The following is a 13869-nucleotide window of genomic DNA, read 5'->3' as shown; positions in this document are numbered from 1 at the left end:
ATAATTTTTAGATGCTTTTAAATTCCACTCAAAGAATGCCTATTCTTGATCCTTAAATTCTATTACCTGCTGGGGGTGGTAACAGATACCTTTAAGCCCAGCATTTGAGAGGCAGAAACATGAGGATCTCAGTGAAGTTGAGGCCAGTGTGGTCTACACAATGAGTTCCTGGACAGCCAGGGACCCTGTCTCAACAAACAAACAAACAAACAACAACAAAACAAAACAAAACAAAACCCATACATTCTATTACCTAAGAATTTAGTGCAAAACCCAATTCAGGATGTCATTTGTTCCCACTGAGGCAAGTATAAAGCAGGGCTGATCTTTAGGTACATTTTCCCATTTTTCCAAATACCTGAAAATAGAAATAACATACATGTCAAACATAAAACCAGTCAGGATAAGAAATGGTAGTTCTTCTCCAAACATTCTTTCCTTGAATCTCTCTATTTTATTTCCTCCTGAAAATCTAAGCTGCTCTGTGTTACAGAGGGATCTGGGTTATGTGCTGTGGTCAGCAGCAACTTCCCCAGCTTTTATCCTGAGGTCAGCTTCTCCCTGTGTCTCAGACTTGTCCTGCACGCTTACTGGAACATGAAGGGCACAAGACACCAGGTGACCAACCCTGTGTGTCTCTTCCCAACTGGGCCAATAATGTTCTTTCCAACACAGACATAATCTATTTTGTTGGGCTTCCCTGAGTCAATTATACATGGGGTGTTTTGACATTTCCTCCCTGTTGGGTGGGAGGGGATAAATGCATCTTCAGTCTCTTTATGGTCACATGATCATAGAATTACTAAAATAAAGACAACACAAAACTATAAGATAAAGGCATAAGAGGCTATGGAGGGGGGGGGTAGCAAATTTGTGGAGCTGAAGAGATGGCCTAGTGATTAAAAGTACTAACTGTTCTTCCAGAGGACCTGAGTTCAGTTCCCAGCAGACACCCTGGACAGCTCACACTGTCTGAACTTCAGCTCAGGCGATCTGACTCCCTCTCCTGGCCTCTTTTCTCACTTGTACACACTCATACATAGAAGCATGCACATCTACATAATTTAAAAACATTTTAATGCAGAATTATATTTTGAAGGATCGGCAGAAGAAAGTTAAATGCTAGCAAAATAAAACCAAATGCTCTAAAAACAAAACAATATATCAAAATAAGACCCAAATAACCATCCAGAATAATAGCAATGGGCTATGGACTTAACCAATGAGGGCCTTACCCCCAGAGAGAACTCACCAGCAACCACTCAAAGAAGCAACGCTGAATACTTGGCCACAGCAGTGCATGTGGGTACCTAATACTAATCTAGGTGACTGCTCTGATGAAAGTGGATCTGCTTGAAGTCCCATATTGGGCGCCAAACACTCATCTCAAAGATAAATAAATAAATAAGGCATCATTTATTCTGGAGCCAAATATGAGTGGCAATGAGTGGCACATAGAAGTCAGCTACCCCAAATACTGTCTTCCAATGTGGTGGCAATCTTATGATCTTTTTCAGAATTTAAAAAAAAAATAGCTGTAAATCAATGTACTTAAAACAACATTATTTCCCATGGTTACATAACACTTGATGGCTTTGATATGTCACAATTTACTTCAGCAGCTCCACAGATGACAAAAGTTTCCTTGGTTTCTGTATCAGTCTCTTTGCCTTTGCTGTGATAAAATACTCCAACCAAAGCCGCTGGAAGAGGAATGGTTTATTTGACCCACAGTTCCAGGTTACAGTCCATCACTGAAGGAAAATCAGTGTGCAGAAAGGCGGTAGGAACTCGAACAGCATGCCACACCATATCCACAGTGAAGAGCAGACAGCCATGGATACACCATAGTGATGCTTAGCTCCCATTGCATTTCCTCGACCCCACCCATGAAACAGTACTACCGTTTGGGATGAGTCTATATACCTCAGTGGACCCAATTAAGAAAATCCCTCACTGGCGTGTGCAGAGGTCCACCTCAGCTGAGTCTACACCTTGTCTAGTTGATAGCAGGCACCATCACAGGTTCTGGCCTCTGGTGTTAGAGATTCTGTGAAGAATGACCTTGCACGTGTATCTTTATAAGGACCACATGGTTTTGTCTGTCCACTGTGCTTTGGCATCTGGTGCGCTTCCCGATCCTGGAGAGACAACCTCCCACATGGCTAGCTGAGAACCTAGAGTAGTGGCTCTCAGCCTTCCTGATGCTGAGACCCTTCAATACATTTCCCTGTGTTGTGATGACAACCCACCAACATAAAATCATTTTTGTTGCTACTTCATAGCTGTAACCTTGCCATGGTTATAAATTATAATGTAAACAAATGATGTGAAAATATATCAACCCACAGGTTGAGAACTGCTGGCCTAGGGAGACTAAACCTTGCCTGTGCATTGCTTTCACATGCAGGCATGAGCTCTGTGGTCAGCTCCTCAGCCAGTTCCTTTACCTAACTCTATACCTTAAGCCAATATTCTCCCTGCCCTAAACTACACCAAGGTACTGGACCTAGATACTGTCTACCTAGATACAGCATACCTAGTTACTGGGCATCTAGGAGCTATCCTGCTAGTTGAGAGCCTGTTAAAACTATTCCCACTAGTTATCCTGAGGCGTGTGAACCCTACTTCATTCATGGAAATTACAATTAAGGCTTTGGATCATGCCTTCTCCTATTCCATAAGCTTCCTATGTCCTGACATGGCCCTGCCTGGCCCCTTTTCTCGGCAGCTGTAAATAATATATTCTTGTTTTAAACGGCATAGTTGTGGGCCTAGAGAGATGGCTCTGCAGTTGAGAGCACACACTGATTTTTGCAGAGGACCCAGTTTGGCTTTTAGCACCCACATTGGATGACACACATTCACTTCTGACTCCAGATCCAGAGGACCCATTCTTCTTCCGGCCTCCTCAGGTGCCATCACGTGCGCGTAACCACCTAAGTGAAAAGAAAAGAAGTCTTTTTTTTTTTTTCCCCCTCAAAAGGCCAGAGTTGTCATTGTCACCTTAGCTAAGCAAAACAAATCCTGGGTAGATTTAAAACAGACATTTTGCCAGTCATGGTGAAGTGAGGCCAGTATCATTCTTCATAAACAGCCTTCACAGTGATAGAACCCTGACTAAGACATATGTTAAGCAAGTTTGTTACCAACTGAGCTACATCTCTAGCCTAATGTTCCCTTTTCTTAAACTGACTCCCATAAAAGCTAGTCTGGGACGACCTCATCTTAGTTTAACTTACTACAGTGGTAACAACCCTGCTGCAAGCAGGGCTACACATCCTGAGGTGCTGAGCAGGCTCTTCTTGCACTCTGGCATCACCCACCAATGTGTCTGCCGAGTCTCATGTCATGCTATTTTTTTCTTTTTTATAATTTCTGCTTCAGTGTATATCTAATCTGATACAGTGAACTTCCATCGTGTCTTCCTTCAACCTTTTTCTTAATTGTTCCCATATACATTTGTTCTTAAGACAAGATCTCACTACTCAGCACTGGCTGACCTGGACTTACATTTAGACCAGGATGGCCTTTAACTCGTAAAGATCTACCTGCTTCTGCCTCCTGAATGCTGGGATTGAAGGCTGCGCCCTCACCATGCCAGACTACCTAACCCAACTCTCCTTTTCTTTAACGGGAACAGGTTTGCCCTTTAGGGTGTTCCTTCTCTTTCCCCGTGTTTGAACACCACATGCTTTTCCATCTAATTACGTCATAAGATTTCAAAGCTAATAAACTTGAAGATGTGGGTTTCCTGTATCCCATCTTATTAGGTGGTTTCCTGAATGCACCCTTGTTGGGACAGCAAATCCCAGTTGTTTTTGGTTTCCTGTACCCCACCCTGTTGGGACAATTTCCTGTACCCTGCCCTGTTGGGACGGTGATTCCCAGGTGCTTTTGTTACTGTTGTTATCTCTGTCCCCCTGCCTGCTTAACGCCCATTGTGTTTTCTAATTGGTTGTTGCTAGTTGATGAGGAAGCTATTGAATTTTGCATCCAGCTACTTTATTAAATTCTCCTGTTGGTTCTAATAGCTTTTCAATTTATTCTTGTGGGCTCTCTGGAGCCTTTTCCACAAACCAATTCAAATGAATAATTAACTCTCCAGATGAATCAATGACCTTACCTAAATCCGGTCTCTTGTAAATGGAAAGAACTTGGCTGATGGAGAATGCCGTGTAAAGGCGGTGCAAACCGGGGAACCTGGAGCTTTCCCGTAGCCTTAAGTATGGCCACATTCCTCAATTCATCATTTTCACATCTTCAATCCATCCTGAAATAAGCAATCAGAGCCGAGAGTTACAGAATTTAAGTCTTAAGTTGTGCATTGCAATGTCTTGTATTTATAACAATGACAATTGCAGACAGTGTCCTGATTATTCACATTAGCACGATGGATGGGTTAAGTGTTTGCCTGGATTGAACGTCAGCTGCCTCTCTCACTTTATTGCTCCAAGGCCCATGCTTCTCCATCAAGCCTTATCTTTGAATACTCTGTTGCCTGATGGAGGAGGCCCCATCCTATTTTGAGTGCTGTCTAACCCACTGTGTGCCCCATTGGCTCAGGGCCATGGCTGAGGTCAGGCACCTGGGACACACTTAGGGCAGAGACCCACATGTGGGAAGAGGCAGTGAAAGATGCCTGGGAGCACAGCCTCGGGGAAGTTGAAGAAGCAGAAGTTTGAACTGTAACACTCCTATCAACTGTAACTGATCTAGGGGACTCCAGAACTGGTGTGGCCCTTTAGAGTTATTATAAATGGCCAGGAGTTGACATAAAGGAGGTAAGCTCTTCTCTCTCAGGAAATGTCCTCCCTTAAGAGGGAAACTATTACTAAGCAAAGATCCAGCAGTAAGCACCAACCCTCCCTCAGAAGCGAAGCGAAGCGAATGCCTCCATCCTGAGATTACAGGGAGCATTCATTGCACCTATACCTTGGGTTAAATATGGCCAAAGACTCTTTTAGTCAAAGATGGAGCCTGTCTCTCTTTTTCTTCTCTCTCTTCCCTCTTTTCTTTCTTCTGTTTCCTTTTTTCTTTCTGTCTTTCTTTTACTTTTTCTTGGTAGACTGTATCTTTAGCTGTCTCAGAGCTCACTATGTAGACCAGACTGGTCTTGAACTCACAGAGATCCACTTGCCTCTGCCTCCCAGGTGCTAGGATTGAAGGCATGGACCACCACACCTGGCCTTCCTCTTGTTGACTATGAGATCATTCCATGACGTCTTTTAACTGACAGAATATGGCAGAAGTGACTTGGTATAATTCCCGAGGATGGATCTTAGCAGGTGGAGTCTTTGACTCTTTGGTGCATGTTCTTGGAGGCCAGTCTAACAAATCAGTTTGGCTATCTTAAAACCATGTTGTGGGAGCCTGAGATAGCCATGTGGAGCAGACCATATGGGAAAGTAACAAGGTAGTAGGTATGGGAAGCAAGCCTTTTAGCCTGGCCAGCGACTGGATGCAACTGAGCAAATGAGCCCTTGGTAAGGTTCTACAGACCAAAACCCTGCCTGTTTCTCTATCTACAGAATCATGAAAAATGATTCTCTTAAATGATAGGGAAAATGATTCTCTTAAATGATAGGAAAGCACTATATGATTAAGATATATCCCCAGCTTTTTTTTTTTTTTTGACACAGAGTCTCACTATGTAGTCTATGCTGTCTTTGAACTTGTGATCTTCCTGTCTCAAGTGTTTCCCAATGTGCCACCATCCCTACCTAGAAAGTCTTTTCTTGGTGCAGTTCCAGCATTATGGTTAGGGCATATGAACTAGCTGTGAAGCCCATGCATAGAATTCTATTGAGAGGAAGCCATAACCGCTATGTAAGGTCTCCCTCTCAAAAAAGTGAATTAAAGCCTTTTTTCTTCCTGCTTTCTTCCAGCCCTGGTGCCCACCAGGCTCCGGACTTTGTAGTTCAAACTCAGACAAGAGGTCCAAGATGAGAATTCAGGGGCCTAAAACTGTTATTCTATTCACAAACATTCTTGATTTTCCATAGGCCTGGCATACGAGAGTACTAACATTACTATTGATGTCTAAGGTGTGGTGTCATTGCTACACCGTTAGTGGCTGAATGATTAAGGGGCAGTAGTATTTAGAGCATATAGCATTCCATACTTGGAATATTTAGTTTCAGGGTTGTGTAGTGATTACAATATTTATTATCAGAAGTACTGAATTTCAGTGTACTTTATTGCCTGTAATACTCAGCATTTAATTTAGGTGTTAAACAGTGCCTCTAACATTTGCTCTCTTGGTATTTAGTAGACATAATATTTAGCTTCAAGGCATTTAATGGCCATAGTACTTGGTGGCTGTCCTATTTGGAATCCATCTTCTTCAGTGGCCACATTATTCAGAGCTGTAGGACTTGGTGGCCTCTTGCAAGTTGGTGATGGAGCATGTATTCTGAGTCTCCTTTGCCACCTCTGAACAAAGCACGTTCCCAGCAGTTCTCCCGTCTGCCCTGTCAGTTCGCTGCTCCCTCAGCCAATGCCCTCTGCTCATAAGCAATTTTTCAGTCCCCTGGCACAGCTTCATTTAAAAATGTGCTTTTCTGCAGTGCACAAGAAATTTTTTTCCTTCCGATTTTCAAAGTTCAGCTGTTTCTGAATCATCTCCTCCTGCCTCTCTCCCTCCTCCCCCTGCCCTTCCTTTGCTCCCCAAATGGAGTACTTTTCACAATGGGAACTATGGAATTTTCCATGCCCCACCTCTACCTACAAAACAAGACCGGCATTTGTCTAAAAGGACCAGTGAGCACAAATACAGAGCAAGGGAGAGGCAAAGAGTGGCTTCAGCTAGGGTATGTAGTAGACCACTGGAACGTGGGGTGTCTAGGCCTTCTTTTGGCCTGCAGTGTCACCCTAGGGCCTCTCTGAGCTCCCCATGTGCTGAGTTTTGCACTGGACACAACAGAGGTAATCTAGTGGGAGTATGTTTGAGTGGTCCTGATGCTCATGAGATAACTAGAGATAGCTATAGGCATGGTTGATGCTCTGACCTACCAGCCAGGATTAGGTGGCCATGCTGGGGTCACTAAGAAGAAAAGCAGAGAGCTGTCCCCGCCCATCTTCCACCAAGAGGATGCTCCTTTGTCCATCCGGAGTTTAGGCTCTACCTCATTCCCAATGGATTAGTTGAATCCCTCCATCCTTCTTATTTCAGCTCCATTTAACTCTATAAACATTTGCTAAGCATTCCGGTCCGTAAACATTTACTAAGCACTGTGTGACAGTATGCAATCCATATTTGAGGAGGGAGGACACAGCTTCTGCACCTTGAAGGGGATGCCAGGTTCTTTCACTTCTTAGGTGCAAGTAAGCTAAGTTCTTGAGTCCATGTTTGGGTCTCCATAGGGCTCAGACTCTTCTGAGGGTTGGTCCAGCCTCTTCTCTTCTAGTTCAAACCTCCTCTGTTTAGGAAGCTTCCTCCTCCCCACTCATCTGTCTAGGAGCAACTGGAAGTTAAATGTACATGGGACAGAAAAGGAACTGCCCTCTCCCTCCCCCCCCCCCCCACTCCGGAGTCTGGAGAAGCTTTGGGCTTGCTGAAAATCAAGAATTTTGGCACAGTTTCCAAAGTATGCTGGAATATTGTCTACACAGAGACAGTATTCCCTTTACAGAGATATAATTTCAAAGAAGAACGTTAAAATAGCTGTGGGCCATGCTGAAGGTCTTAGTATGATGGCTTTACTTTTTTCCAGATATTTTTCTAGTACTCTCTACAATATGACAATTCACATTGTTCACAGTAAAAACACTTTCAGGTCCATGCAAGACCCTGTGATTCGGGGTCTTACTTTATCAGCTGTAATCCCCTTCGGTGCACACCAGGAAGCAATGGGTGGTTTCTTTCAAAAGAAAAAAAAAAAAAAAGAACCCTTTGAGACGTGACTTCAGAAGCCACCAAAATCATAGAGATGAATACTGTAGAGACACGCATGTGTGACCATCTTTAGGGAAGCCCACCACTGCTCAGCCTAGATTGCCTCTAATTGATTCCAACTCTGCCTCTGACTGGCTCACCCTGAGATTCTTTTCTACAGTTAAGTCAATAACACTGGCTTCACCTGAATGGAGGTCTCTAAAAAGAACTCAGGTGGCTCCTGCTGGCAGCCTGGAGCTATGTCTCCAGCCCTGCCCCCACTGCCCCAACTCAGCCACTGAGGACTGGGAGCTAGGAGGGATGTCAGCGTGGCTGGTCCCCAAGAACCAAGAAGGCTCTCCTGGCCACTCTTTCATCTTTGTAGGTAACCTTTGTCCTGTAACTTGGGACATGCTCTGAAAAGTTTGATAATTTCAGACTCTTATGACAATTTAAGAATTACAAAGGCTGCAATTTAGCCTGGCCTCTAGGGTGATTTAGACTCTCAGTAAAGACCTTTAGCCTTTTTGATTAAAATAGAGACATTTAATATCACCAGCAGCCTCCCAAACTCCCTTTAGCTTTCTACATTAATTTTCCTTCCTTGCCCGGGCTAAAAACGAGTGCTTTTTCTTTTTAGTCTTTTCCTTTTCACCGTTTATCTCCTTCTAGTGTCTCTTCTACCCCACATCCTGCCTCAACCAGAAGAGGCATCAGGCTCCCTGGAAATAAACCAAGTGGATTCTGACTCCTGAATAATGTCCCCAATCCAATGTCACCCTTAGGGCTCCTCTACAACTGATCCCCTCATCTCTGTTCCTGCACATCCCCAGGGCCATGCTGGGGACTCCTAGAGATATCTCCTGACCACCACTGCTCCCATCTTACTAGCTTAACAGCAGTGATGCTCAGACTCCTTGGGGCCTCCAGCCTGTGGACACCTCCACTCTACTCTCAGTCCTCATCCTTGCTCCTCTGTGTCTCTCTCAGCTCAGGCTCCACATTCTAGCACCAAGCACTAACTGTTAATATCCTAAATGCTCCTCTTCCACATTGACCTTCCCTCGCAGCCACCTGGAAGAATGCTAGCTTCAACAAGAGCAGCTAAAATCTTTCCCTGAGGCTGAGTAGGCCTTCTACAGCAGTGTTGTACATTTGTAATCCCAGCACTTGGGAAGCAGAAACAGGAGGATCTGGAGTTTAAGATCAACCTTGGCTAATCAGGGATCTTAAGGACAGCCTGGATTCTATGAGTTCAACCCCTGCAATATCTCAGATTGTGGGATTCAAGCAGAGACACTAAGGCAGATTGTCCTTTTGGGTAACAGATTCATTTATTGTCTATTTTTTAGTTTTATTTTGGGGAGTAAGACATTTATGAGAAGAATCATTAACTCCAACAGCAGACAGCAATATGACAAGAACTGGGAGGTGAATTCAGACACACAAGGTAATGTTGGTGTCTTCTTTTGGAGGTCTGGGAGGAGACCTCCCATGGTATAGAATCTATAACAATCTATACCATGTTACAGATGAGTAGCCCATGTTCTATGCTTACACTCAGGCTGATTCTCAGGCAAAAGGAGAAGGATCAGAGGTTTGGCCCTTTAGTAAATGTATGTCAAGCATACAGATGAGACATATGTAGCCCCAATAGATTCCCTGCATAGAGTCTCTGGTACCTTGGGGTTGGTAAACTTCCTTGTGGAAGAGAGGACTACAGGTTCACAGGCAGCCTCTCAGTAGGGTACCTGCCATTTCCCTGTACCAGTCAGTGGAAGTTACAGAGTCAGCTATGAAGGGAGAGAAAGAAAGAAGTTGCTTCAGGTGACCATGGCCTAAGAAGCCCTTAGTTCAACCTCAACTCCTCCCCCAAGACTCTCCCCAAAACTTTCATAATGATGAGCAGAGCAGGCTAAGTCACCATAAAGTCCTGATCTCCTCCCAACCAGACTATGGAGAGTGTCCGACTAATCTTACTACTCCAGCTGTCCTCAAAGAGAACTCTGTGACCCCAAGGTGCACTGGCAGATGTGTAACAGCGGGCTATGAAGAAAGTATTGATTTTTAGTGTTTGCCCATTGCAATGGTGTAAATACTCCCGTTTCGGTCTGCTGTAAGCTACCAACATGGCAGTAGCCAGATTCCACAGATGTTATGACACATATCAACTCAGACAGCCTGGATAGAGTGAAACAGGAAGTTGTACGCTTTTAGTGCGAATTTTTAAAAATGCATGGACTTGTAATTGTACTGTTTAAATGTTGCAATACTCATATATTCACATATAACTGTAAGAAATAAGACAGAAGGCTGGAAAGATGGCTTAGTGGGTAAGAGCACTGGCTGCTCCTCCAGACCCAACCTGAGTCCCACTCTGGACACTCAAACACAGCTCACACCAATCTAATAACTCCAGTTCTAGAGAATCTTATACCTTCTTCTGGCTTCTGAGGGCACTGTACATACAAGATGCACAGACACACATGCAGGCAAAGCATCCATACACATAAAATATAATTGAAATTAAAAATAAAAACACAGAGAGGTCTCATGTTCTTTGGCCAGTGATGGTGCCTTATAGAACCGTATCACATCCAGGGACCTAATATTGGTGTGCTTATCCACCTGGCTCAGATTCATATCCCATCTTCTGTCGTCTGCATATGTAGGGGTGTATCCTCCTCACATGTGACTGTTCCTGTGACGCCCACTGTCAGGAAACAGAACAGCTCACCACAAGGAACCCCGCAGTAACTAGCTAGTTACTGTCCTCCACTTGCCCCACACCTTGGCTAATCTGAATATATAATCTGTTTTGCCAATGAAGTATACTACATAAATGAAATTCCATGGTACAAATCCTCACTTTGTATCTTTAATTAAACTCTGAGATAACTGCAGAGTCACATGCAGTTGTAGGATAGAATACAAAGAGCAAGGAGCGATGGCTCACACCTACAGTCCCAGAAGGTGGGCAGCTGGGGGTAGGAGGATTGCTGTGAGTTTGAAGCCAGCCTGCATAACAGAGCATGAATTGCAGGCAATCCTGGACTACAGTGTGTGTATGATGGAATGTCATCGTACATTTCCCAATGGTTAGTGATGCTGAGTATTTTCCATGCACCGTGTGCCATTTGTGTACCATTTGTTTCTTTCCTAATTGGGTTGTTTATTCACTGTTGGATTCTATGGCTTCTTTATAAACTCTGGTAAGCTCGTCCTTTGTCAGATGTATAAACTCTGGTAAACTTGTCCTTTGTCAGATGTATAATAAATATCTTCTCATTCCTCACAAAGTCTTTCCAGAACAGTGTTCAATTTTACACCATTTGCAGAAAAGGCTATGCATTCATCCAGCTATTTTGAACCATTGAGATAGGAGGTGACAGGGTCCAAAAAGCTAATAGATTCAAGGCTCTTAACCAGTTACCTATAAAAAGTGTGCTTTAAATCACCTTGGTGTAAAATACCAGATTAAATGGTCACAAGGCCAGAATGTTTACAGACAAGGGCCCTTTGCAACTAGACTAAGCTAAGACCACTGGCATTTGAGATGGCCATCTAAGTGACAGAGACAAAGGGGGAGTGTTGCTGAGGGCAAACCTTATCCTACCAAAAGCCCTTGTAAGCCCCTGAAGTCAGCTCATCTATCAGGACAAAATCATAGCATTCACTTAGTTAACTTAAAAATCACTTAAATTTCAGGTCATAGCTGAGCAATGCACAATCGGCTTCCCACGAGCCTGCCGGAGATAAAACCTCAGCTGTGTGGGTTCGGATTACAGTCGCCTTGGTTACTTCCCAGCAACTTGAAGCCTGCTTTCTCTAAAGACACTGACTCTTTGCTTCAACTTGCAGACATCTGATGAGAGACTAATGTATTATACAAGGATTGACAATCCCTGCCTTCATATTGTGTCTGTCCCCTTTGTTGTCCTAACCCATGGGGTCAGGTTCCACTGAGCTCGGCAGGCAGACATGTTGAATATTTGAGAAACGGTTTATCCAAAACCATAACAATAAAGGGTTAACTTGGCCTGTGGTCTGCTGGAGCTGGAATGCTCTTCTGCTCCACCCTATCTTGTGATTAGGTCTCCAGCAGTGGCTCTCAACCTCTTGGGGGTGGGGTGGGGTCACATATCAGACATTTACATTATGATTCATAATAGTAGCAAAGAAGTAGCAGCAAAAATAATGTTATGGTTGGGGCTCACCACAACATGAGGAACTGTATTAAAGGATTACAGCATTAGGAAGGCTGAGAAGCAATGCTTTAGAGCAAACCACAGCCTGGCCAGGACTTTAATGCAAGACAGCAGTTCCCAGCAATAGAAGCAATTCAGCAGTTATGGGGTTAAGTCACTGTCCATTAGCCCGCAAACCTCAAGGTCAGAATGTTTACCCACAAGAAGGAAAAACATCTTTTGAAACGATGCCCATGACCAAAGGACAATTACCAAACTTTAGCCTAGCCCAGAAAATCAATACGAGCTGGCTGGTCTATTGTGAAGCACGCAGCAGTCTGACCCCTCTCCATTGCTTCTAAGTTCCTTCTGCTGGAGCTTCAGTTTGCTAGCTCACGCTGAAGCCCCAGGAAAGGAGTTTTGCTCAGTTTGTCACGTGTGACTTGCTCTCATGTCTACTGTGCCCACGACTTCAGATCTGCAGCCCTGGTGCTGCCGTGCTCACAAAGGCGTTGGAGATGTTTATGCGGAGCTATTCTAATTTGATGTTCAATAACTGTGTTTAACAACTTGTTCTTCACATTCTTGGAAACAGAACAGCCGGCTCCCTGAGCAGGTTTTGACATCTGCTTTGTCAAGTCCCTTTCCCTTTGCCTGCAGCCTCAGTGTTTAATCTTGTCTCCTGACTCACTGTCAAAACAAAAGCCACATGACAAGCCCCTTTCCTCAACTCTGGGTTTATTAGCACACACACACATACACACACACGCACCCCAACCCAACATATCTCAACCCTGTCCCTTCCTTTGTTCTCCATTTACAGAGGAAGGTATCCCCATCTCAGGCCTGGGTACTTGGTACTGTGGATTCTGACCGTCTTAGGGATTTACTGCTGTGAACAGACACCATGGCCAAGGCAAGTCTTTTTTTTTTTTTTTTTTTTTTTTTTGAGACAGGGTTTCTCTGTATAGCCCTGGCTGTCCTGGAACTCACTTTGTAGACCAGAGTGGCCTCGAACTCAGAAATCCACCTGTCTCTGCCTCCTGAATGCTGGGATTAAAGGCGTGTGCCACCACGCCCGGCAGCAGTCTTATAAAAAACAACATTTAATTGGGGCTGGCTTACAGGTTCAGAGGTCCATTATCATCAAGGTGGGAGCATGGCAGCATCCAGGCAGGCACGGTGCAGGCAGAGCTGAGAGTTCTATGTCTTCATCCAAAGGCTGCTAGTGGAAGAATGACTTCCAGGCAAATAGGGTGAGGATCTTAAGCCCACACCCACAGTGACACACCTATTTCAACCAGGTCACACCTATTCCAACAAGGCCACACCTCCAAATGGTGCCACTCCCTGGCCCAAGAATATACAAACCATCACACTGACTATGCCCATTTCTTTAGAAACTTCAACTCAGTGGCTGCCCCCTCTCCAGGCCTTGAGAATTCAAACAGATTTGCTGCCCTCCTGCTTTAGCCCTGCCCGCTACATCACTTCCTTCCTTCACAGACTCATCCCAAGAGTCCGTTTCTTCCACCCCCACCTGATCTCTCCTCAATCTGTCCCACCTCCCTCCAGCCCTGCATCACAAATACTACGCCCCCTCAGAGTCTCCAGAACTTGGCCTCTCCCTAAATCCTTTCCTAGGTCCCACTGATCACCCAGCTCCCTCTACCTGGCTCTTAAGCTCTTCCCTCCTGGGATCCCGTGTGCCCTTCTTTTTCTCATGGTTGGCGCCTGGCTTCTGGCCTCTTGTGTGCTTGAGCTCTCCAGGTTGCTACCTGGTTCTCTCTCTTCCGTGTTCCACAT

The 13869-nt window shown here is 44.6% G+C and overlaps 1 long non-coding RNA gene across 2 annotated transcripts; it reads right to left on the bottom strand.

Moving 5' to 3' along the window:
• Window positions 1-225: 225 nt before the first annotated feature.
• LOC110296824 lies at window positions 226-13227 on the bottom strand. Of its 2 annotated transcripts, XR_003836884.1 has the most exons (4): window positions 13189-13227; window positions 4127-4273; window positions 2849-2939; window positions 226-358 (listed from the first exon to the last, which is right to left on the bottom strand). It is a non-coding gene; the product is annotated as an uncharacterized LOC110296824 (long non-coding RNA). The 2 variants fall into 2 exon arrangements; XR_002378216.2 differs by lacking the exon at window positions 226-358 and having other exon boundaries at window positions 1705-2939.
• Between the last annotated feature and the right edge of the window lie 642 nt (window positions 13228-13869).

This window comes from Mus caroli, chromosome 6 (genome assembly GCF_900094665.2).
Source record: "Mus caroli chromosome 6, CAROLI_EIJ_v1.1, whole genome shotgun sequence".
Lineage (NCBI taxonomy): Eukaryota > Metazoa > Chordata > Mammalia > Rodentia > Muridae > Mus > Mus caroli.
Note: the sequence above shows the minus strand (reverse complement) of the source record. Positions and strands in the feature narration are given on the sequence as shown.